Source organism: Arctopsyche grandis, chromosome 10, assembly GCF_051622035.1.
Source record: "Arctopsyche grandis isolate Sample6627 chromosome 10, ASM5162203v2, whole genome shotgun sequence".
In the NCBI taxonomy this organism is placed as follows: domain Eukaryota; kingdom Metazoa; phylum Arthropoda; class Insecta; order Trichoptera; family Hydropsychidae; genus Arctopsyche; species Arctopsyche grandis.
The window spans coordinates 10,901,291-10,928,073 of record NC_135364.1 but is presented as its reverse complement, the minus strand read 5'-3'; the positions used below and the strand labels follow the sequence as shown (position 1 = coordinate 10,928,073).

The 26,783-nt window shown below is 33.5% G+C and overlaps 1 protein-coding gene across 2 annotated transcripts in view; it reads right to left on the bottom strand.

Moving 5' to 3' along the window:
* The window catches only part of sano (CABIT domain-containing protein serrano), a 153,361-nt gene that overhangs the window by 29,070 nt on the left and 97,508 nt on the right, over positions 1–26,783 (bottom strand). For both annotated transcript variants that reach the window (XM_077439479.1, XM_077439480.1), the window contains one exon: positions 9,130–9,180. The gene's annotated coding sequence lies outside the window, so the exon portion shown is untranslated. The remainder of the gene's footprint in view (positions 1–9,129; positions 9,181–26,783) is intronic.

Below are 26,783 nucleotides of genomic sequence, written 5' to 3'. Positions count from 1 at the left end.
TTTATCAACAACATAGAATTGCACTCAAGTTTTACTATTTCAAAGTTCATTATCAGTTCGGAATTAATCAGTGGAAATGTACTAAAATCGGGTATAAAATAAGGCAAGTTTAATGTACAGTAATCGGAAAATGATTGCGTGCGAAAACCACATTTCTAAAAACACTAACATTCAATTATTTATGTATGCATGTACACATGTATGAACATTAAATTAGTTTCATGCATTTTTTATTTGTTTTTGATAGGGTTATAGTGGACGTGTGATCTGACGAAAATTGTCAAAAGGTCGTTTAAAATAAAAAAAATATATGCACTTTAACCTCTCATGTAAGACAATGTATGTAAGTTCATCAGAACACGCATGCACTATAATCGGTGAGAATCGGCTTTGAAGATGAACTACATATGTAATATGAAAGTGAAAAAAATGACAACATCTTCTCAGAAGATAATCTGTGTAAAATTGCCTACTAATTAGCTTACTAAAGCAAAAAGTCGACATGGAATCATACCTGAACCGATCTACCTTTTTATAATACCACCAATACTCCAAAAAATATAACTGTTCTCAAAGTAATATTTTATATGAATGAAAAATTCAATTGTTTTTTTTTGTGATGATTCTTTTTGTTTTTTTATTTAAAATAATTTATATATACATATGTAAATATATACGGATTTTAAGAAATATGATTTTACATTCATATTACATGTACCTACATTTCGCTTAAAATGTTACAATTTTATGCCATTTTTCATCAATTCCTCATTTTACTATATTTATTTTGCTTTTTACTTACATACGAAATTCAATTCAATTTATGTATAGTATAAACCTTGATATATGTACATAGTTCAAAATATTTAAAACATTAAATAAAACGGTTCAAATTAGATGATACAAAATAACCTGCTATGCTAACATGCATTTTACATACATGCATTTTTCCTGCTTCATTATAAGAAAATGAGAAATAACTCGGGAAAGCTTACGTTATTCTTAAATTGTAATCTCGCAGAATGCTGAATTGAATACACGAAAGAGATACTATACTGTCAACTCGATGTTATATTGAATACATTGATGTACTTTTAAGTATAATAGGGTAGTTACCTGGAACTATGACATACCATTATTAAACTCAAAAGATAACAATAATGGTCTTTGCGCTATATTTTTTTGCATCTGGATTTAATTTAAGTTTTGAAACATGATTTCTATTGTATAAATAAGTTTAAGTATTGTGTCAAAATGTGTCAAGCTTCACTTTTGACCATACCTATTTCATCTCTTAGTTGGATACATTGATGTATAAATACACAATTATAAGTGTATTATACATCAATGGTTGGATATGAAGAATGATTCTTCCGAATTGGGGTTGCAGGTCAACAAATGAAGATTTTCAACTCTTTCCTATATCTAATACAACTTGGTCTTATCGAAAATCACTGCCGTCTTCCAATTGATTCCAAGGATGAGTATTGTACATAAATTTCTAGGTGTGTTGGTTTGCCGGTTCATCCCAATAATCCTAAGTATGATATCATAAAAGTTGGAGTACTATCAAAAGGTGTCAATAAAAAACTCCAGACACTGCGGTAAAAGTTCATCAACTATCTCCGATAAAGATCGCCACGGTTCAAAATAGCAAATAACGTTTAGCGGGTAACCGGCCGGTGGGTTTACCGCGAATAATTTGTTAGATTAGATCTCGCTGTCTCTGTCTCTCATTTGCGTCCGCGGCACTCTAAATGTTAGCGGTGTGGTAGAGGTTGTGTCCACGGCGAGATATTGACCTTTAAACCGGGAAGTGTGGGCTTAACGGTCGCAGCCGAATAAGGAAGAGCCAAGCCCCACACACAAAAGATCGCGATGCAATTAAAAGAATCGCCGACATCGTAAATTTCATCTCGTGCGACTTTTCACCTCGAACGTGCACCGTTTTATGATTTGTTCGATCGCTGACCAATCAAATGTGTTAACAAAAACGTACATATTTAGCAACATAACAGATTTTTAGATTTGGCCAATTTTAAACTGTTATTTAAGATCGACGTCTTAAGATAAATTGTGTTGGCAAAAGTCGTCCATGCAATTTGTGTGCAACAACTTGAATTTTTGTATTTATATATGTAGATTTGACTAGCCACCGCGTATATACATACATACATATGTACATATGTACATACATACATATACATATGTACATCACCCAGTGGGTTTAAGAGGGATAAATTGAAAAAATCATTGTTAAAAATCCGTTTTCGTTAAAAAAGTTTTCGGAAACCCGTTGTTTCTTGGAAAGCTGCGAGCACTATTGAAGAATATCCAAAAAAATTAAAGTCTTGATAAAAAATTCTCCAGTGACGCTTTTTAAAATTTTATTATAATATATACATACATTTCATTGTATTTCAATATAGTTTTGTTCTCATTATAATATTTGCACAAAAATAATATTATATTTTTGGAAACTGTTTGCAGCACTGCATAAATAGTATTATATATACCTATACATATGTACATACATATTAAGTGTACAATTGATACTAATAAAAATGTCAAACGGCTACAATCGATACTAACTTAAAGACACTAAATTTGAATGCTAGGTCAAGAGTGCAGGTAGCGAAGATGAGATTTCTCAAGGTAAGAAAGCTCCGTGCTGTCGAGACGTTAGCCCTCTTCATTGATAAGCTTCAATTAAGCTAGTGAGTGAAAGAAGGCTAATGGAATGCTCCATAAGCACTTGGTATGGTCAATGATTAGAAGAAAAAAATATAAAACCTTTTTAAATAATATTTCATTGGGAGATTTGTAATTAGGTCATACTCGTACTCATTTGGTTTGGAATGCTGAAATGACACGTCCTGAGGGTGAATACTAATTATATTTAAATTATACACGATTCAGAATTAATTGCGTCATATTTAAATGGCTAGTAAATGTGTATTGCAATTTCCTTTGAATATAGTCATATGAATTTCTTTAAGTATCGTTATCATGATTTCTCTTGCGTGCTCACGACTAGTCATTATACCACAATAAAATACAACATACAAACCTCTTATAGCAAAAGTGTAATCTCAAGATATACAATATATCGAATAACATACTTTAAAATAAATATTCACACTGGCTCGTGATATATTATATGTAATGTAACAATAGTTAAAACGGTCAAATCTAATCGGGTTGAAGCCGGTCAATACTTACAATGAAATATAAACAGTTTGAGAATCACTCTTCATGATTATTATTACATAATAACGATCTCCAGCACCTTTCGTCCAACGCGTGATTTATTCCGATGTATTGAAAATACTACGAATAATTTATGTTGCTGCTCAAACTGCTGATCCGATAAAATCTTTGGCGTCGAGTATGAATTACGAACTATGATTTTTATATCTATCATTTTATCTCAAGCGTAGGTACGCTTTTTATTCAGATACACATGGCAATTAAGATGAGATCTCAACGCAAAGAAATATGGTTCAATATGATAACATGTGTGAATTATCGAGACGCAGTCAGTCCTTGATCGAATTTTGAGCTATGGTATTGCTATTATATAAATGTTTCCTGTGCAAAATAGATCATGTTTTTACGACGTTAGATTGTTATTAGTTAGTGCTTCTGAATCATACTTTGCTGTGAATATTTATTATACTGAGTGGTGGAATAGTTATGCAACATACATATGTATGTATGGATAGGAGATTAAGAATGGCAATGATTTTTCATATCGTATAAATTTCAATTTAATTTAAATACACTGTAAGGCAAAAGCGTACTATTAAATATGAAATATGGTCGCTCTTTGCGTTACGGTTGATTTATAAGCTAAATTATTTTATAATAGTGAAAGTTCAGTACTAAATAATGGATCACAAGAGTCTGATCTTCCTAGAGACCTCTCCGTCGGTAAATCGCTTCCGTCTACAACCAACTTCCAATCAGCACTCGCTGTTATTATAAACCCACCGTTAATATTTATCAATTTCTCATCGGTGAAAAGTAATGTTAAAAATTTCCAATGCTCATACATATACTTTTCCATTTTTATGAGATGTGTTATTAGACGGTTAGCAGGCGTTTTAACCGAGTTAATGTGTTTGTTGTCAATAAGGAAGTGAGTTTAACTGTCACGCTGACTAATGGCACGATTTTTTCGCCAAAGAGCCAAACGTTTCCGCGCATAGTATGTCGCGTTTCCATTTCCACACTGTCATCTGGTGACACGTCACTTAATGAAGTTGTCAATGTCGCGAAGCTTCAATACTGTGCCTTCTCAATTTTTCTTCTTTTGCATTTAATCGTGACATCATTGAGACGTAAATGTCCGCCGGGTATGCAGTAGGACTAGAATGATAATCGGTGTGCAATCGAACGAGTTGAGTGTTGGGGCGTACACTTTGAGAACTCATGGCCGATTGACAGTGAGTGCGTTACGTGGTATTGAACATGCATTCGACAATTTCATACGGAGAATGATTTTCACTTTTAGCAGTTTATGTCATTGTACGTAACATATTATGCGAAGTACGGACCGCTTTTATATTATACAAAACATATACATTAGTACATTTGAGAGTGATCCGAATAGCTATACATAGATCTCGTGCACGGAAGCTTGGGCTTTTTCCTTAATACATAAATAGGTATATGAAGGTTATAAATGTACACTGTATTTGGATTAATAATAACCACAAATACAAATCAACTTTATATACGTATGTATACCATCCCCTAGTTAAGAAAATACGAAAAAGCTATATTAATGAATCAATATTTTCATAGATTTTATAATATGGAATAATAAATCAAAATATAAGTGTTTTTTTTTAATTATTAGCGCCAATACGACGATGTACTATAATAATAATAATAATAATAGCTTTTATTCCAGACGATGAGGAGAATAGTGCAATCCCCAACGCCCATATAAATAATATATAGATAATAAAAAAAAAAAGTATTGAAAAATAGTAAACAAAAAATAAATAAATAAATACATAAGTAAATATATAAATATTACTGATAATAAATAATAATAATAATAAATAATAATAATAATAATTATAATAAATAAATAATAATAAATAAGTCTAATAATAATAAATAATAATAATTTTATGTCTATTCAAGGCGGTCGGTGTAGCAGTTCCATCCATCGAACATACAATGAAGAATGCAAATGTATACAGGTAAATAAATCTCAATTATTAATACATAATTATTATATATTTTTACATTAAACACGGCATGTATGGTCGTTGCACAGAATCATTGTAAGCATTATACAAGCCAAATACGATCAACATCCACAGAGACATCTATGCAGAAATTTGCAGGATTTATACAAACTAGCGAAAAATCGAGATGCTGAATACTCGAATCTTGCGAGAGAGATAAGGACAGCGATGTCAATTTGCAGGAACAGTTTCAATGAAAATCAGATAAATTGACAAACTCTGATAGGAAACGATCGACTTGGAGTCACAAAACAAGGTCTGGCCAGCAGCAACCAGTGGGAATTGACCGCGTGACCACTTTGCTCGAAAGCATTATATGCTAACCAATAGTACCCGCTGCTGGTTAAATAGTGTATTTATATATAAAACGTTTTATTAATTAAGTCATGTAAAAAAATTATCAATAATAAACCCCAATGCGCCTTCCTGGCCAATTACAAAAATCCATAAACAATTTATAGAGTACTTTTACAGATCATTATAGAGACATCTATAGAGAAATTTAGATAAATTTGCATTTTTGCAGCAATTTTTTATATATAAATCACCGAATTTCGAGATGTTAAAATACTCGGAATTTGCGAAGCATCTATGGACAAATTTTCTTTTTTTTAATGAATTTGAGATTCGAATTTTGCGAGAAATAGTACAGGGTTACCAATTTGTTGGAAACGATGAAACGATTTACCCTGGTGTCACATATCTAAGGTCTGGCCAGCAGCACAGCTAGGGGTTGAACCGGTGACCGCACAATTGAAAGCATTACACGCTCACCGATAATCTATGGTGCAGGTTAAATGAATAATAAATAAGTTATTATGATTTTTTATCCTAGTTTTGTTTTAAAGTGTAGAATGGACAATGTTACGCTTACGCGCTAAGTAATTAGTATTAAAAGCAATTAACCATGCGGCGGGGATCACGAGATATAAATCAGAGACGGTGGGCGCCATCCGGGCGATTGTGACCCCTGGCGCCAAGGGCCGTTAGACGCAGATTCCCGTGCACGCGGCGAAACGGACGAGACGCATTCGCCACGCGAATCTGATTCCAAACGTCATCGGATATAAGCGCCACAATCACTTGCATCGGTCGACGCAGACCGTTCGGCAATATGGTAATGAAAACGTTGACCTTCCGGCGTCGAGAGTACTGCTTATGTACAATACTACACTGTGTACACTGAATGTACGTACTTTTTTCATTATTTTATTTTGAATCATTATAATAAGAAAAATTGGTGAAAAACCGACAACAACAATCACTAGGTTAAAATATAATTGTATATGCAGTTTATTTATACATATGTAGATACAAGTAATAAGTTATGACTAACAACTAATTTTGAAATTATTTAAGTTACAATGAAAACTATGATGTACATATGTATGTACATCTAAAATTATGACATAATACTTTGAGCTTAAAATTACGAAGGGAATGATCACCATGTTCAATTATCTGAGCAGTATTTTTAGTTTATTGTCCATCTTTATTGTATGTCAGCGAAAGTAGAAGTCGTTTCATTTATGAGGGCTCACTCCCACTCTACGGAAAATATGCGAAAACTGAGATTGTGTGCTGAATGTCGCTTTTGCACTACATTTACGAGGAGTGGGGGTGGGTCGTTTTAAATGGAACGACCTTCTATGCATCTGATTATGTGCAGAACTGATTATTTACACATCACTGACAATGATCGCATTCAAAAACTGATTACAAATTTTACTTATGAAAGCTTTAATATAAACTACATCTTGTTATTTTATAGATAGGATGTCCCATATGCATCCAATGAACAACATACTATAAGTATAACAGGAATAGAAAGAGAATACGATTTTCTTTTTGATAAATAAACAGTTATTTTTTATCTTTTTTAATAATATCGAAAACTCTTTAGTTTCAAAATGAAATTAATAGAATCTGAATTGAATCATTTCATCAATTCATTCTTCAAAGCACAAAATTAACTGATATTTTACCAAGTCGAAGGCGAAAAATTAAGTACAAAAAATCATTGACCCAAAATTTGATCTTCAATTCAAGCTATCGTGATTACTCTATTCATGTACATACGCCAGTAGAAGGTTATTGCGAGGGTGTCTCAATGTTTCGAAAACACAACGATATTTAAAAGGACGTACATATTGTACATACATACATAGCGTATATAATATATATTTAGTTATATGCAGCAGCTGTCATTTGTACAAGTTAAAATTGGAAGGTAAACAAGAAAAAAATACTAGAAAATAGCTTTGCCTCTACATACCTACATTTCTACAGAAACATATGTCCGGTTGTATGATTAATTGATATAAATAAAAAAGAGACAAAATATTGAAACGAGTAACATTGAAAATCTAAACCAATTGTACAAAAGGTTTCGTAATATGTATGTGGAAAGCGGGTAAAGCACGCGGTGGTGGTGGTTGTGTTGCGGTCGAAACCAGACTACCTTGACGTGCTATGGCTGCACTGCAAACGTGCATGACTTAAGATCCCCGGGTTCAAAACGGACGATGGCGTGATCTCGCATACATTAAATACCCCAGGAACAGAGCGTGATAGCATACCAATCCCACCAGAGGACATACACATACACACAGACGGACTCTGACTATAAACAGTCATCTTCTATCATCCACTTTCAGAGACGACTAGCGCACGCTATTTTAAGAACCGCATTCTGAATAGCAGCATTCAATGATCATCATCTACAATGTTTTCCGGAGGTTCTTCATTTTCGATTGAAACCTGCTTTGAAACTTCAATTGTAAATATAAATTCTAAATTCGTCAAAATTGAAAAATTATCAATATAGACGAAAAATCTTTACTAATAAGAGACTTCAACGAAAGGTTAAGACAAAAACCCACATATGCGAAATACAAGGATTTTTTTAGTTAATAATAATAATAACTTTTTATTCCATATAGTGCAATCCCCAACGCCCATATAAATAATATATAGATAATAACATTATAATAAATTAATATAATATAATATGCAAAAGTAACAATTCATGCCAATGTCATAAACTTGAACAATACGATTGGTTAAGATGAAGAAGACAGTCGTGTGTATCAAGCGATGAACATATGTACCTACATACATACATAGTTAATATCACTTTCTCTTTTCACAAATATGAATGTGATAATTTATTAAAGAAACCTAGTTCTCTTGCTGTTTTAGAGGGTCATCAATTTAATTCAAAAAATGGTCTTATATGTATGTAGCTTCAAAACGTGATAAACCGTTGATCTATTACGTATTTTTGACGATGTTTTATCTTCAGCCCGTACGGATATAAAAACGTATACGGGCACGTAAATACATATTACAAGCCTATCCGTAAAATACGAAAATACACCTATCGTAAAAAGTAATGGTGGTAGAAATTCGTTAAATATTATAGTAACGCTCATATACATGAATATTTAAAGAATTAATGTCAAAAATAGGACTTACATAGATAATGTGCGGATCGAATAAACCATTCTACATAGCAAGTAAATGCATTATACATACATATATTACAGAAATCATAAAATCAAACACGGAGCAGATAGCGTGTATAAAATTTATAAGAAAAAAAGATTAGGCTTGAAGACTTTTAGAACATCATTTACGATTACATCATCTGTGAAATCTAATTATAAAGTGATTTTATACAAGTTTCCGATCTGACAACACCTGGTCAGCGAATAACGTAAAAGTTCTCACACGGGTCTCTCTCTACACCGCACTCTCACACTTAAGAAGCTTAACATGCAAATTTAATTCTATTTTTTCTATGTAACCAGCATATGGTGTGTGCGAGTACTTTTTTCATATGTAAACTTTAGCATTTTTTTACCTTATTGCTCTCGGAACCGGAAGTTTGATGACATGCAAGCTGAGTACGATTCTGAAACATAGAAATGAACTGTTTTACTCATTTTATTTACCTATTAAATAAATCAAAATTTTCTTCACACAGAGCTAATGAAACTGAACGAGGAGCAACAGTTTTATGTGGTCTCGTTAATTTTTTACTACATCCACTTTCTGCGCCACATCCAATATTGAAACATAATATTTATAAAGTGAAATAAGAGCAATCCAGCGTATCATGTGGTACTGTCCGAACATTTTACGTCATGTGCTGCGGTTGAATATAGTATATGTATAAACTATATGGACGAAGTGCACGATTACGTTCAGTGGATAAACGATGAAAATTACACCGATACAACGAACTCATAACGATTTTACGTCGGAGGATATCTTGCTTTTTCAAAAACAACAAGAATATTTTAACGTAATTACAAATAAAAAGTGTTTGCTGAACGCACATACATACGCACTAAATATTGCCATAAATTGATATTGCACAAGTTAGTCTTCCTATTATTTAATTTATTATCATTTGACTTCTCATATTTAATATGAATCTCAGTTTGAATTGTATGCGAATAAAATTACAATAAATTATCGATCACACACATGGTTGCATGAAAAATAACAGTGGTTTGGCATCGTGCACATATTTACAGTATTACGTACATGTGCCATAAATGATTATCGGTATAACAACGTAATAGTATGTGAACCCGTGAGAACTCGATTGTTGCACTTGAAGATGAGCAAACGTTTTCATACGTGCATTCCGATATTTTTTGCTATGTTTTATAATTTTATATGGATGTGTTTTAAATCGTTTTCTAATGCGATGCAAACTAAAACGCAATGCCGAGGAAAACTTCAGAATGGAACTACCCAATTGACAAGCTATGGTTCGTTGCACTCTGGATGCGTATTCCTTCTACGAAACCGACACGTTGAGAGCCGTTGCAACTGTATTGAATTACAAGCACTCCATCGACAAGTGCACGTCGTGGAAACCTGATAAAAGTAGATAACTTATAAACAAATATCCATGTGAACTTGAAAGGCAGCCGATGTTGAGTATGTGCGATAGAATGCACAACAACCATATATGTATGTATTGTCAAAACTATTTATTCATTAACAAATTTTATTTATTTATTTGAGATTAGTTATGGACCATTGTGGCATTACAAGGGGGCACAATATTCGAAAAAAATACAGAGAGATGAGAAGATTTTAACCATCCAAAAAGTAATATAATATATGTACATAGATGACTGACACAGTTCAGAAAGCTCTCCTCGCAGGAATTGAACTTTGAGGAAGCTTTTTTATATATTTTATTTACAATTGTCGTGATATTACAGAATTTATACAAGTCGTCACTACACCTATCCCCTTTATTGTCTTTTTATTGTATTTCGTTCATAGTTCACCAGTATAGAGGCTAGTAAAAAAGGACATAAACAATAATCTCTTTACCTCTATACTTGAGTGGTAAAACCGTCTATAATACTATAGATAATATTTTAGATTAAGCAAATCCAAGTTAACATAAATCTGGTTGAGGAACTTGATGCTCCTTGAGACAGATGACGAAGCCATCAAAGGTACGTGCCACAGGAGGAGTGAACAAACTGCAGGATCTAATGTAATTGAGTTGGCTGAGAACATTGAAGGTCAATTCTGTAATAAATTGAGGATTTCTCGACAAACCGACTAGTAATTTGTAAAAATAATTTAGATAAATCTCACTCTCATCATCTCTTTGTGATAATTATAACCGAAAAAATATGTAAATAAATTTGAACAATCTAAAATATATTAGTAGTACATGTGCAGTATCCACTACTAAACATCACACGTATTCTAATCTTACATACAATACTATGGTTCAGAAATGTGTGAATCGTTTTTGCACTAATTAAGTTTTGCTTTTGAAATTCATATTACATTGAAAATTACCCTATTCAAAATTATATTGAAAAGGGTTTATACATTTGAAAAAATATACGTATGTTTCTTCATACATATAATATAAATTCCGCAGATGAGATTTCTACTATAGGGCGTGTACGAGAACCAGTCATTTTCGTATACGCGGTGTACCTAGACATAGGAGCAATGTAAAGAGGTTAATAGCATAATATGTGCAGCATGGTCCGAATGCGGCCCTGACATTGCGGCCCCGGCAGAATAATGGTTGCTGGGGCAACTTATACCACAGCCACGTAATTTGTTCTAAACGCGTCCTCGACTAGTGCATTATTCATGCAACTCTCACGCGCCCCCACTGCACTGCAACCAACCCCACTCGAATAGATGCGCCGATCATCTCCAGCATTTAAGAAACGTACCTCGGAGGTACCAAGATCACTCGGACGTTCGATTGCACGGCGATTCCCCCGGGGCGATCGGTGCGATGACTTTAAATTGAATGTATCGTGTCGAGATGATCGCGTAGCCCAGTAGTCGGTCTCGAGCTAATGAGCAAGACAAATTGGGTATCATTTGTCGTCGGGCTGTTGCTTTAATCAAACGAGTACGAGCCGTGTTAAACCGTCTCTTAACTCACTACTGGGATCTGTATAACTCAGATTAATGATTCCACTATCTGATTTTGCATCGATTTGTGTATGTGTGTGTTGAGCGGAATGCGTTCAACGAGAGACCCACAGCGTGCACACTTTTAGTCACGAAACCCTTTTAGTATCTACATACTATTTTTTTTTTCAACGTCATCCTTACTTTCAAAGATTGATTTTAACAACACCATCTACATACTTATAAGCAATTTTCCATTTGTTCTTACATTATATATGTACCTACATTATAAAAAGAACAGACTAAATGTTTAAAAACTTGTGGATTCTAACATAAAGGTGCAACTAAATTTATTGAACAGAGATCGTTTACCTTTATTTTTAAATAAAATATAAGCGAATTTTATCACTTTAAATGCATTAAATTTGATCACGAAATCACCTTGCGCGGGGCAATAACTCTAGCAGGGGATCATAAAAACTTTGCGCGTTTTCAGACTTTGCTAGTATTCCTGATAGGGCTTTACAAACAAGAAACAAGATCTTCAATACCGCTTTTGTCGTTTTTATTACTGTTCCATGATATAGAACCACTCGCAGCTGTACGACGTAACAATCCTTACAAGGTTCTTTATAATCCCTTTAATTTTCCTACGAAAAATAATCGTAAATCAGAAAATCTCCACATAATATAATCAAACACTCGTTCTATTATCAAAAAGATTGCATACGCGGAAACAATCACACCGAAGTGCATACTTCCGTATGGAAAATGATATAGTAAAAATATTACATGAATTAAAACAGGAATCCTGTAAGCGTGCAGTGTTAACTTCAACGAGCATAACTGTTTAAAAGAGAAATTATAAATAAACTTGAGAAAATTCCGATAGAGTTGCTATCCGGTTTAGCTGGGCAATAAAATCAAAACGAAACGGCTAGGATAATTAAAATTGCGTACAACAAAATTAGAATTCGAATTTGAGAATCGTAGTACGAATAGTGTTGAAAAATTCTCGGTAATTTTTGGTTTATATTCTCGGGAATATTCTCGAGAATATTCTCCAAACCGAGAATTTTCGAGAATATTCTTTTTTAGAGCATCTGGGAGGCTTTTTTACTATTTCGTTGCAATTTAAAAAAATGGATAAATTCATGTAAACGGTAAGATGAGGGAAGACACGAATAAAAATAATTAACTAATGCAAAAACCTAATTAATAATAATTTTTAACATTTTACATTTACTATGTACAGAGAGAAGGTAAGCAAATGTGACTTTTGAGCAGTTGGCGAAACACAACAGAAATGTTACGATTATTATGTAGTTTGTGTTAAAAGATTTAACGATTTCGGAGAAAAACTTAAAGCAACTTATTTATAGATCTGGAAGCAAAAAAAAAAACCAACTGACATTAATGGTAATGGTAACTCGCATTGTTTATTTACCAATTTTTATCGTTTCTAAACTTAATAAATTTACGATTTCATATTATGTAATGTGTTTTAAAAGTACGCACTGATGTGAAATAACAATTAAAATATCCAAACTCATACAAAATCTGTGTTAAAAAATTTCGTCGAAAACTTTGAAAGTAAATTGATAAATTCGTGTGAACGTTAAAGATGAGCGAGGTAATGAATAAAATATTTTTTACGATCTTATGTGTTAAGTTTAAAAGAATGATTAAATCAGTAAGTTGGAACAATTTCATTTGAATATATTCATCAAAGCAATAAAAATATGTACAATTTATTGCTTCCAGAGTTAATAAGCATTGCAATTCCTGTGAGAATTTTGTGGAAAACGTAGTAGTGTCTCAGTGTCGTCAGAATGAAAATTCAGTGTCGTCAGAATGAAAAAATGTCATTCAAAATGTTCTCAGACATTCTAGAAAGTTCTATTAGGTTCTGAAAATATCCTCTAAATCATCTAAAAAGCTAATACACATCTAGAGATGTTTTATATCCAAGAAAAAAGAAAATTCTCGGCGAATAACGAAAATATTCTCGGAATATTCTACAACACTAAGGACGAATACAATGCTGCTTTTGCGAGCAATTTATATGCAAAGCAATAAGGAAAGTGCACCGTTGAATCGATTCGAAGTGCGTATACGATTACGTATGTGGTGTAAAGTATCCCAGTGGAACAATTAGCGTTGGGAGGCAGTTAGGTAGGTCGGATGCAACTTTCGCTGCATTCAATTATGAATTGCAATCATTTGGTGCAGCCACCGAGACAGCGAACGACCCGAGACGCGGTCGACCTCAGCCACTACTAGACCGCGGCTAAAACTATATTACTTTCACTGCTATCTGGATTGCCGGCACGTTATAGATTTATGCTCGAAATGGACCGAAAACATCAATTTAGACATAAATTTTATTATGCGTACGAGCGAAGACGGACTAGTTCACTGTGCTGTGTTGATGGGAATTATCTGTTATATTGGAAAGAGGTTGAATTTTACTTGGAACGTTCATATGTATAAGTGTACAATTCGTTCGTTCATGAACATGCTAGTTTGTTAATATACGAACCAATCTGGCCAGTTATACTATACACAAAAGAACAAATTAAAAAACGAACTAGTTTGTTCATGCACAAACTATTAGGCATAAGTTCAAGCATTCTAAATCATTTACTCCATTCTACACGCTATAAACCTGTACCCAAGGATATAGCGGAAATGAGCATTTTAGCAACATTGTAATACAGTTTCCACAGGATTTCACATTTTAAATACAAAATTTTTTGACAGCTGAAAGTTTTATGCGACATCTGATGGGAATCTATTTTCACTTTTAGCACAACTAAAAACCAATAGTTCATACATGAACAAACTAGTATGTTCATACTAGTTCAGACTGTTCAGAGTTCAGAGAACACATGAACAGCAGCATACGTATGTATGTATGTACATATATGAACTGTTTAACATACGTAAACTGGATAACATACATGAACTGAAACATACATACATATACATATTTGGAAAATGTAATGTGTTGTAAAGGAATGAATTTTATATACATACATATTATATTATTGTAAATTTTGAATACGTAATGTGATCCATTTACCTATGCTCATTTTTATTTAAAATAAATACATATATTTCGTAACTTTTGGTAAACACACTTAAATTATACCCATGGGTAAAATAAACAATTAATCTAATTTGAACATGTATGTATATACAAATATATGGAGTGCATTATTTTCAAGATTTTCGTTCTCTTCTTTTGTATTTTATTTATTTATTGAAAAATCAACAGACAACAGAGGTAGAAATGCATAAAAATAAAATAACATTTGAGCCCTATTATAGATTTTTACAAATTACATAAAATGGTATATAGAGACAAACAAATGACAAAGAAAATAATAAAAACTAAAATATGACTAAATAGAACAGGGCAAAACTAAACATAAAGTGATATAATATTGGATAAAGATTATATAATAGAAATATAAATGGATCAATAAATTAAAACTTTCACGATGGCAGTCCTGAATTGATGCAAGGAAATACCGAATAGATCAACGTCATTCAAATCCCCGTTAAACATATGATAAACACGCTGTAGATAGAAATATTTTAGGGAATTGGTTTTGAAAAGATTAAGTGAAAAAAGTGCAACGTGTCTAGAATACCTAACTGGGATCCGGAAACCAACCTTACTCATTAAATCGGGACAATCAAGAAAACCATGTAGGAGCTTCAAAAGCAATGTAGCATCAGTGAGTCGTCGCCTGACAGAAAGATTGATAAAGGATATGTTTTATGCTTTTAATCCATTACTACATACATACATAGGTACAGGTCTATTTATACATATAACATTCTACACGTCATTCGTCAAACATTTCATCATACATACATACATATGTTGTGAGAAAAATGTTTCACGCTTATTTAGAAAAAAAAGTATGGAAAAAGTTCCACCACTAGAATAAAATCTTTATCCAGAATATATGTATGTGCATACGTATCTATACGAGTATTATATATGCCAGTGTACTGAAGATTTCGTGTGGTTTTTTTATGCACAACGATCGGAAGAAGAACAAGGGGAAAAAATGGCCGTCGAGTAAAAAGGTAGCGGCGCGGCAGTAAAGGGCCTCGAGTGGAATATATTAAAATGGCTGTTAGACGAGCGCCAAGAAAATGATAAATATGTCGTGGATAGCATTTCCCTGTCTTGCAATTATGTTAATTTCCACAATCACCACACGCGAGCTTTCCGCGCGTATTCCGGCTATATCCTGTGCATACGAAACCGCCGACGGGTGTTCGTCCAACAACCAACCCTAGCTCGCGTCCAATCGTCGCCATACACATAAAGACACGATTTAAGACCTATTACCGACTAATTTCATTACAATCTTAATATGCCTATCAATGAGTGCATTACACACACAATCTCGCGATCACATGGTTGAATGTACGCCTTTTATTCAAGATAATCCAAAGGGAGGCGATACTTCTGACGCGCATGAATTCGACACTTGCCGCCGCATAAAATATAACAATTTTACGACGAATTGTTACAGACACCATAAAGATGTAGATGGAACATACAAATGGAACACCTGAAACATATAAAAGCTTCTCATTATGCAAGACGAGCCAGGTTACGACAGTACTCGCTCACGGTCACGAACGAGGCACACGCGAAGAAAGAAACCCCCCAAGACAACTATCTTCTTGTAGCCACGGCAACAACAAAAGAAAAAAATCTCGCCAAGGTGTTGGATGTCAATCAACGTTGAATCGCATCACCTGAATAATATATTGGGCGATTGGTCACGCCAGATCCAAATCTAATCGACATACATACGTACGTACGTACAAGGCTTACGCGAATCGTTCAAGTGCAATGAGTTTCAAACCGGTAAACGACGCTAATTTCACATCTCATCAATATTTATATTGAACGATGCGACATTTTCTCGTCAGTCCAAACTTCGGTTTTGTATAAATATGTATTGCGAGGTGGTCGTTCAATAATACAAAGGGTCATCTTACGTGTTTGCCAAACAATGGAATAGCGTTCGATGCATATTTTAACGTTTTTTTTTGTCGTTTTCGAAAAGATCGTTCGCAGAAGGACTACTTGATGTGTTCGCTAACCTTAGAAATACATACTACAAAACGTTTTGTGTAAGTTTTATGGCAGATTGAAAAGTGTTGGACTCTCGAATCCAACACAATGTGCATATCAGTTACCAATCGAAAGCTTTAATCTGTGTGTGTGTCCAATCACAATGTGCATATATGTACATATATGTATATTGTTTGCTACCAATATTTTCCCTTGGAAGATAGTGCCACGAGCATTTAGCGCCATCTACTGAAAATAAAATCATAATTATTTCTATTGTTGTAGGTAGGTAGGTAGTTTTTACTTATAATACAATATCACTAATGTATTATAATTTGCACATCGATACTAGTGTTATAAACTTATAACGACGACGTTAATGTTCTTTCAATATTACATATAGAAACTTACATAGTTTAAGTCCAGGGAAGGGATTATACATATGTACATACATAATTGCAATATACATAATTCATAATTAGAAAATCAAAAAACACTCATGAACGTTAAAATCATGGTCAATGATTTATAGCAAGGGTTTCCAACCGGTCGATCACAAAGCAACAGTTGCTCGATCCCAATATTACAATTGTGAATTTGGAAGATATTAATGATGTCCATATTAAAAAAAATAATAATAATAATTAGATTAATAAATAATATTTAAATAGATAAGCACTTCAGAGAAGAAAATTTAAAATTCTTTTGGAAGAAGTTGAGACGCATCACAAAGATTTTCTGATTTAAAATGAAGTATTGGATCAATTTAACAAGAAGTTTACCGGCTTTCAATTCACAGTTTGTCATAAAAATGAAAATATTGTCGAAAGTCTAGCGAATATCAACGTAATGATTTTGTCGATGGATGTGGGAAATTTAGATTACAGTTGATTGAATTGAAAATGACGTTAAGTCGACACAATTGAAATCTTCTCACATACGTATGTATGTATGTACATACATATTACTATATGACATATAGTAATGTATGTATGACATTCCATATAGTATATGGAATTTCTTGAATACAGAAAAATAGTGATATTTAAAGGACGTTTTATGATTATGACATATTTATAAAAAAAATACGAAATGATTAAACTCATTTCGTTTCCCCGGTATTCAACGATATTTTTCCTTTTCAAGTACTAAAAAAAGCAACAGCAAAAAAATCGATCCTAACTTCAAAAAGGTTAAACCTTTGATTTATAGAAACAAAAACAAATTAAATTCCGCTGTAAATATTTAATTTTTGGTTGGTTGAAATTATCACTGATCTAAATGTTGAAATTATCTATAAATTACGTACTTGGTACGTAATCGAAAAACATTATTTAATTTAAATTAGGTGAGGCTCATTTAAATTCAAACCAGCTCGTTTCGTTTGAAAGTAATCTCGGCAGTTTTAGGAAACGTCGGTTTGAAATTTATTTATCCTTTCTCTGGGTCCATTAATATTCTGGGGCTAGTGTCAAAGGCATTTTCGGACGGATACCGAGATCGAATCGCAAAACGCGCCAGGAGATGAATTACAAATGAGCTACGTGGCGGCGCTTGTGCTGAACGAGTAGACGCGCTGAAAGTATTCACTTATTGCAAAACGTGAACCGGGGATAATTTGACGGATGATCCCGCAGGTTCACCTATTTAACATACAATGGAGACGCGCCGAACAAAAGAATGGAAATTATCGTAACGTATGTTTACTTTGATTACGCGTCAGAAAATACGGCATTATGAAAATCGCGCACTTCGTGTAGGTATACATAATATGTGTAATGGCGAGCGCGTTGTGATAATTAATGTAAATTGATGCTCTTCGGCATCGTTGATTGATTCGCGTCAGATCGATGCAATAACGTTTTTATACGGCTCGAGTTGTGTCCTGTCAAAAGGAAGTTATCCATTAATCTCGGCGTACATGCACTCTCCTCAATAGAAAAACAAGATTTATGCGGTTATTAAGACGGAATTAAATAAACCGAAGCGACCCGAGACCGAAAAGTACACGTTGCATTTAATACTTCCAACAGTGTGTTTGATTGTACAAGTTTTTTATTCATTCATTTCGGTACATACATAGTTGATTGATTTGTCTCGGCGCGGAGCGTATTAAACTGCATATCTAAATTATATAAATTGCACTGTAACCTTGTACGACAGACAATTCATCAATTCGCCGTTTTTGCCAGGCAAATAACGAATGTGTTTTTAAAGCGATATTACGCAAGTTCTCGTATCTAATAGGAAAAACGATTTTCCATCCCTCTTATGTGTGTTCGATAAATGTTGACCATTTTTCTGTTTCTTTTCAATATATATATTTTTTTTGGTGTTGATGGTGCCGGAGAACCGGTTGTTGATTTGCTGTCAGCGTACTTCAACAAACGAGTATTAAATGTAATAAGGATATCGACCTTTTTGCCAACCGTGGATAGATTCGGATAGGTAGTTGGCCGAAGAAAAATTTTGATTCAGCTCCGAGACAATCACTGTGTCGGGGGCGAAATCGACCATCTAAACAAAAAACTAATTAACTTCCACAATGACGCGCACGTATGTGCTGTAACTGAACTCGAGATTGTTATATCATCTCGAATAACTGGGCAAGCGGGCAAAAAAACCGCAAATGGCGCAGATTAGCGACAAAACAATCCACATGGAAAAAATAAAATCGGAAAATTGAGCTAATCGAACGTGAGATTTTCCGGTGAAAATGGTTAGGAATGTCTAGTGTTTGGCTAGAGGCGATTATGGCGAGACTCTGGTGCCACTTAGGTTCGCATCAACATGCGCTGAGGACCATCGGTTATTAATTTCCTATGCAAATATGGCGCGTTATCTGAACTCGAGCCTGATTATACGACAGAACCATGAATTTGTACCCGCCCGTGCGGCTCCAAAACCGTCTACAAATTGCGTATACTCCGCATACATAACGCAACATTATAACAGTATGTGAATTGCATATCATTTACTCACCACTTATCGTAAAAGTTCATACCAAAATTAAGGGTCATACACTTATGTCTCATCAGCATTAAAACTAACTAAGAATAAATTTTTAGGACAGCTTTGAAAAAACCATTTTTCATTACATGGAAAATAAAAATGTATGTACATACATAGTGAAGTAAATAACTACAACATAGAAGAATAAGAAATACCATCAAGAATAAGAAATACATTAATGTGTATGGATATTACTAGTATATGTTCTGGACAAGGACATTTCATTGAAAATTAGGACTTTTATTTACAATTAGTGATTTTAAAATACCGAGAGAGGGGAGTTAACTGACTTGGGAAAATCGTTACTACCGGTATTTCATTTTGTAATAACCGCAGTCCCGCAAGTCGCCTTGTTTACCCAATGTCGGTATTGTAATCCCTGTTGATAATAAACCGGGCGATTGAAAAATTTAGTCCAATGCACGAGACTAAAATTAGATAGTATGTATGTACATATTCTTAAATTGTCATGATTACAACATTTTATATTATCAACTGTCAATAAAGTCAGGAAATACGAAATACTAAATAGATCTGCAGCATAGACTATGCTCAAAGAAATGCTTGTACTACATAGATGAACCAGCAGCACAGATTAGTGGTTAGCATATAATGCTTTCAAACAAAGTGATCACGGGTTCAATTCCACCGGTTGCTGTTCGCCAGAATTTGGATATGTGACTCCAGGTCAATCATTTCCTATCAGAGTTTGTCAATTTATCTGATTTTCATTGAAACGATTTCAACAAATTGGCAATCTAATTAACTTAAACTAGCATCTTGAATTTCGCTGCTTTGTAAAAATGCTGCGAATTTCTCCAAAGATGTTTAATGTTTGTATATGCCTTTTATAATATTTGCAATACTTCTGTATAATGTTCGACCGTTTCGAACGTTTGAACCAATGTCGTGTTTAATGTAAATATATGGGTGTATATCTACCTGTATATATAATTAACAATTCTTAATCTGTATAGCATACTCGTCGCTTTGGAGCATTATGTTAAAACGAGTGTGCATGATTGATTGATTGAAATAAAATAAAATCTATGTATTTTTATACATAACTGCCGAAATACATAATTTACTAGAAATTTAGGAAAATGTCTTGTACAAAATTACAGACATAGTTCAAACTATTTTTGGAATTAATAAGGCAATTTCAATTCAATACACACTATTTTTGAACGTTGCTTTAAATGTTAATTTCAATAAAGTTTTCGATAATTCATAGCATGTAAATGGAACATAAACCGGATAAAAATACCGAGTACGCGAAACCTCCACAACAAAAGGCAATAACAACATTGAGATTTATGGTTCACTTTTGTGTGATTAATTTCATAATTGATTCAATTAAATGCCGAGCGTAATTAATTCACAAATCGCCAGAAACGTCAGCATTTATTTCGTCAGACGTAAACTTCACGCTTTTCATTGAATTTTGCACCATGCAAATACTTGCTCAATATTATTTACTCAATCATGATTGTTTTCGCGTCTTCGCAGAATCGATACGGTAACACTTGACCCAAATTAGACTAACGAATTCGCAAAATTATCGGGCGCTTAAGACGAAACCGCGAGAGTGAATACCTCAGTCGAAATCCTAGGACGTGACTCGGCAGCGATCGGTCTGAAGAAAAATCGTTGAACAGCAAAAAATAAAAACGAACGAGAAATACTCTAGTGGTGCGTCACCTCGAGGAAGATCTTGGCCGCCAATTGATATTGTGTTAATCGATCGCGGAGGACGCGAATGTCTGAGTTGCGAAAAAACGAGTTTGGCGCAGTCATTACAGTGACAAATGGCAACTAACGGTCAAAATTTCCTAAATCGACGTTGACTATAGAAAAAAAATAGACTTACATACACACTCACAGACAAATAATGTAATTTTCAACCTACGTAAACCAAATTTGTGTGTACGTTTCTATTTTGGACGCATAAACGTATTTTGAGACGCACACGAGTGGTATACTTTGCTCCATGAAACAATAGTACAATATCATTTTTGGATGTGAAAGTCGTATTGATGCATCATGTCAAAGGCTCTTTTCTAAATAATGAATCGGTTTGAAGACATCATAAAAGAAAATATCAAAATTGTATGTACCTACTACGAAAATGACCAGCGAGAGTTCAAGAAAATCCCACACAAAAATGCTCAACCATTAACATATTTAAAAAAAGATGTAAACACAGATAAAAGAAATATTTTGATGGAAAAAAATTTAAAAAAAGTTTTAAATATGAGAAAAAAGCCGTGTAAAAACAAAGAAAAATTGATTAATATAAACCACTATCAAAAGACACACTTTCGTTTTGAATTAAATTAAGCATTTCACACGCATTTGCGAAAATATGCAATAGAATATACGGCTAAATAAATAATTAAGAGTTAAATTAATGAATCTAATATACATACATATATCTACTGTCGATTTAACAGCTTATAAGTAGCAGTTTACACATATCGAATAAAAAATGTTAGGTTTTTTTATCTGTAGTTTTTAATGGGTTTTCGACCGGATGAATTAATCTATATTAAAGTAGGAGCTAATGCCGGAAATTATTACAACTTTAGAATCTCGCATACCTACGCATACGATTGCCCTCACTTAATAGAGTGCGTACAAGGTTAATATTCTTATATAATTCGAATCGATTAATTGTCTATAAAAAATTACATTATTACTTAAATATGATGGGAAAGTAATATATAATGTGAACGCGTGTAATAATTTTCCCAGTGAAGACAGCGAAACCGTTTGATTTTTTTAGACGAGGTCAACGTACAACGCTTGTCATTTCATAAGAAAAACTCGAGAAAATTTACATACACATGCGTTTGAAAATTTCAACAAGTAGGAACAAGTTCAATGGCGATTTCAACACAAATCGCACCACTCGGTGGCGTATGATTCATGAGAAGATCTCGGTGTTTTACATGTGTCATATCGTAACGGTAGCTCATCAGGAAGTTTTAGAACAACATATTTGAGCCGGATACAAGGAAATTCTTTGAAAATCTGGAACGAACTGAGCATGTGAATGGTACCTTACACTTTTTCTGTGTCAACGGAACGCCATTGTTCGTCGATTGTCACTAAAGGTGTGACACAACGACAGTGCACCTCTTTGTACACATGTGCCGGAATGCACTTATTAAAATAATAATAAAGAAAAGACACGTTTATTGTGAGCGTATTTCTTTCACTCGATTTTTGAAAGTCGTACCTCGTATTTTCAACGTATAGTAAATCATTTTGTTTCTCTTATTTTCACTGTGGTCGGATCGCTTGGGTGTGTTGAGGTACGTAAATTATCAGTCGGGTATAAATCAAACGCACCATATGTAATTGCTGTAACATCGAAGTCCTAATGAGAAACACGTTTGAAACCCTTACATAGAAAAGGGTTACATATTTTTAAGACTATTACTCTTAGGTACTCATTTATCAAATATAATATATGACTTCATTATACATAGTGGGCAAAAAAGGTCTATGAAAACTTCATATTTCAAACTTTTTTCCATACAAAAGGTAAGGCAATTAAATACAAAACCCAAATAAGTTCATAATGATGAAGTGAATATAAAAGGTATAATTATCAATGCCATAATTAATCATTAAAAATACATTTGACTAAAATTTTATCAATTAATCCTTTGATTTTATTTTGATTTACATATATCTATTGGAGCATTCTCCTTATTTGATAAACGAGTAGTCATTAAAAAATTGTTCAATTTGTGTCTTGGGAGGTTTTTGTGACTTCTTCCGCAGTGAAAATGATTTAATTATCCCAAAAATTTATTATTTCAATAAAGAAAAAATATTATTTGAATGAATTTTGTTTGTATTTTTTTTTATTATTGTACTACATACATACATATATAGAGATACGACCCGTAAAAAATATTTTTATACTTTGAAAAGGAGGAAAGTACATATACCTACATCAGAAAATAGTTCGCAGTATAAAAAATCTTCAATAAATTTGTACCGATATGTATTTCGTTCACATAAATACAACAATACAAGAAAGGAGTACGTTTGAGGACGATTCCGATAAATCTGGAATCTCGTAGAGTTGCCACCGACACGATGATAATCTAGGTTTCTTCCCTTTAGCTCGCTGGTTAGGTTATATGCTCATGTGTGGAGAACAATAGTGGCAATAGGTATAAATAAATCGTGTCCTGTTGATAATCCATCTGTACGTGTGTTGTTGGTACTTGAGGGATTCGCTTGTGATGCGGGGCGTGTTCCGTTGACCCGTGTGTTACACCACGCATGAATTATTCATAAAAGCGTTTAATTGAAAAAGCAAGAGAGTGGAGACGAGCTGGTGGACGAAGGAGTGGACGACGGACAGGACATGCGCTCAACAGACGCGCAGCATCTCTTGAAAATTTGTATTTGAATAGAGAAATCCCCGGTATATTGTCCGACGACCACTGTCGACTACCTGTTCTACAAGAAGCCGCGCATTTTAATATCCCCTACATGTTGTTTACGATGAAAATGAAATTTCTGCATTACATTATAATAATATAATTTACCTTTTATAATAAAATATAATACGCGTCTTTATGTCGATTCGATGTTAAACGAAAACAGGTTCTATTAGCGAAGGTGAAAATCGAGACTTCCTTTGAATTCTGCCATTGCTAAATGTTGTGTTTTTTATTTGACCCTTACTCACAAGAAGCACCTGTCTTTTGCTTAAAATATCCCCAACACTTTACAATTCTGCAAAATATACAGCTAATTATAGTAACAGCATGCTGTCATTTGTTGCTTTGAAAAATATCAAACGAAAATACACACATTAAACAATCAAAACAATTATCTTTATGAAAAGCTTGATATGGAAGCTTTAAAATTACTTCAATTTGGTATTTTTTCGACCCCATTAAATATGCATTTAACAATCTATGTATGTATTGTATGTATGTAAAAGTGATGTCGAATGAAAAAACGCAACAAATTGACGATTCATCCCACAATAAAAAACGCGAATCGTTGAGTTCTCAATTTTTTTTCTCGATATTAATTAATTGATAATTCGTGCGGTCAATACACAGTTCGGAAATGAGAAGCGTGATTCGCAAACGGTTTACGATGAAGATTATTATCTCCCGTAAAATAATTTTTATTAAAAGCTCAAATGCACCCGCATAGATTATAATACCGAGCAAAAAAATCGGATCGATTTGGAAGCTGGCCGATCGTGCAGTGGCCGACACTCAAAATCTGCGATACTAAATTGTCGGCGTCGACGTGTTGAAATAACCGTTTATTTTTTTCAGTAATTTTTTCACTCGCGAAAATAATCGCACACGTCTGCTTTATCGCTCGCGAATACATATATTTTATAGTAATTTTATTGCTTTTCGTATAATATAGGACGAAGAAATTCAGGATGCGCATGGATATACATATGTACATACATATACGTACACATATAAAATAACGGCACAATATCGGCCCCGCCGAAGAGTGGCCATCTTGCCCTCACAATCAGCAAAACTCGGAGAACCCGATTCGAAATGGCTGATTTCAGATAACCAATGTCAAGTATCGCAATTAGTTACGACGCCGATTTTATTCAATTTCTATAGCAGCTGAATAACCCACTTTGACCTTCGAGTAAATGAAAATCCTTTGTACTTATCTACCTATACATAACATATTATATTTACAATACAATGCACCAGTTCTTTCATGGAAAATATTATACATAGCATTTCCTAGTTGATCCTGAGAAGATAATATATTATCATAATATGAATTGACAATTGAAGTTTTAGTACAAAGGAAAACACTGGAGAAAATTGGTCGTATTTTACGTCGATGAAAATTATATTGTTTTTATGTGAATTTCATACATGTTTGCAGTGGGTGTATCGATTGGAATGTTTTGCATATTCACGAATAATATACTCGGTATATTTATGCTTCATTCTTCTGCCATTTAGGAGTTGTAAACTTGACCCGAAGCCCGAAATAAGTGGTACGCATTTACGCGACAACAAGGTCTTCCATTATTGTGGTCTCGAATGATGTTCTGTTATGGGGTACGTAGGCGATGAACCTATTCCCATATACTGGTTTACTGGTTGCAGCTGGGACAAACACTAGGTCACCGGCCGAAACAGTGTCGCTCAAATCGACTGCACAATTATTTATTGTCTGACCGGGGAAAAGAAAGAGAAGAGTCGCGGAACACTTTTCACTTTTGTCGGAACAGCGAAAGTCAACTGACAATGAATTATAGCCGCTGTTTTATCACCTGTCTTTTATTTTTTTTGTGAAACATTTGCATTGAATTGTTTTGGTAAAATAATGTGAAAATCAAATGTGGTATAAAAATTAATTTCATATTCGGACACTATGTAGGTATGTACATGCATATACATACATATACTAGAATTATTTGACGGTATAAATGTCAAGTTCGGTTACATACGCTTTGCCTCTTTTGTTCGAAAATGCAATACAATAATATCTTAAATGTCGACTGCCTTATATCATACGCATATATGTATTATTATATGTACTTCGCATATACCTATGGTTTGATAAAATCAAAAGAAGTTTTGTTTATATCTTATCTGATATAAAGTAATTAATAAATAATTGAAAGAGTAATAGTAGGTTTAAAATATTAGTAGAATATGTTAATCTGGTTGATTGACATTCTTTGGCATGATTTTATATTTAAAAAATACAAGGGATTTCAAACGGACGATCGTGAAGCAGCATTTGGTCGATTGTGAATTTTTAAATTTATAATGATTTGCATATTTTAAAATAAAATATAAAAAGTAATTTATTCTTTTAAATGTAAAGTGTTTCAGAGAAGAAAGTTTAAAATTCTTTTGGAAGAAGTTGAAACACGTCACAAATATTTGCTGATGAAGTAAAGTGGTTGAGCAAAGGATATATGTATATGTAAGTAT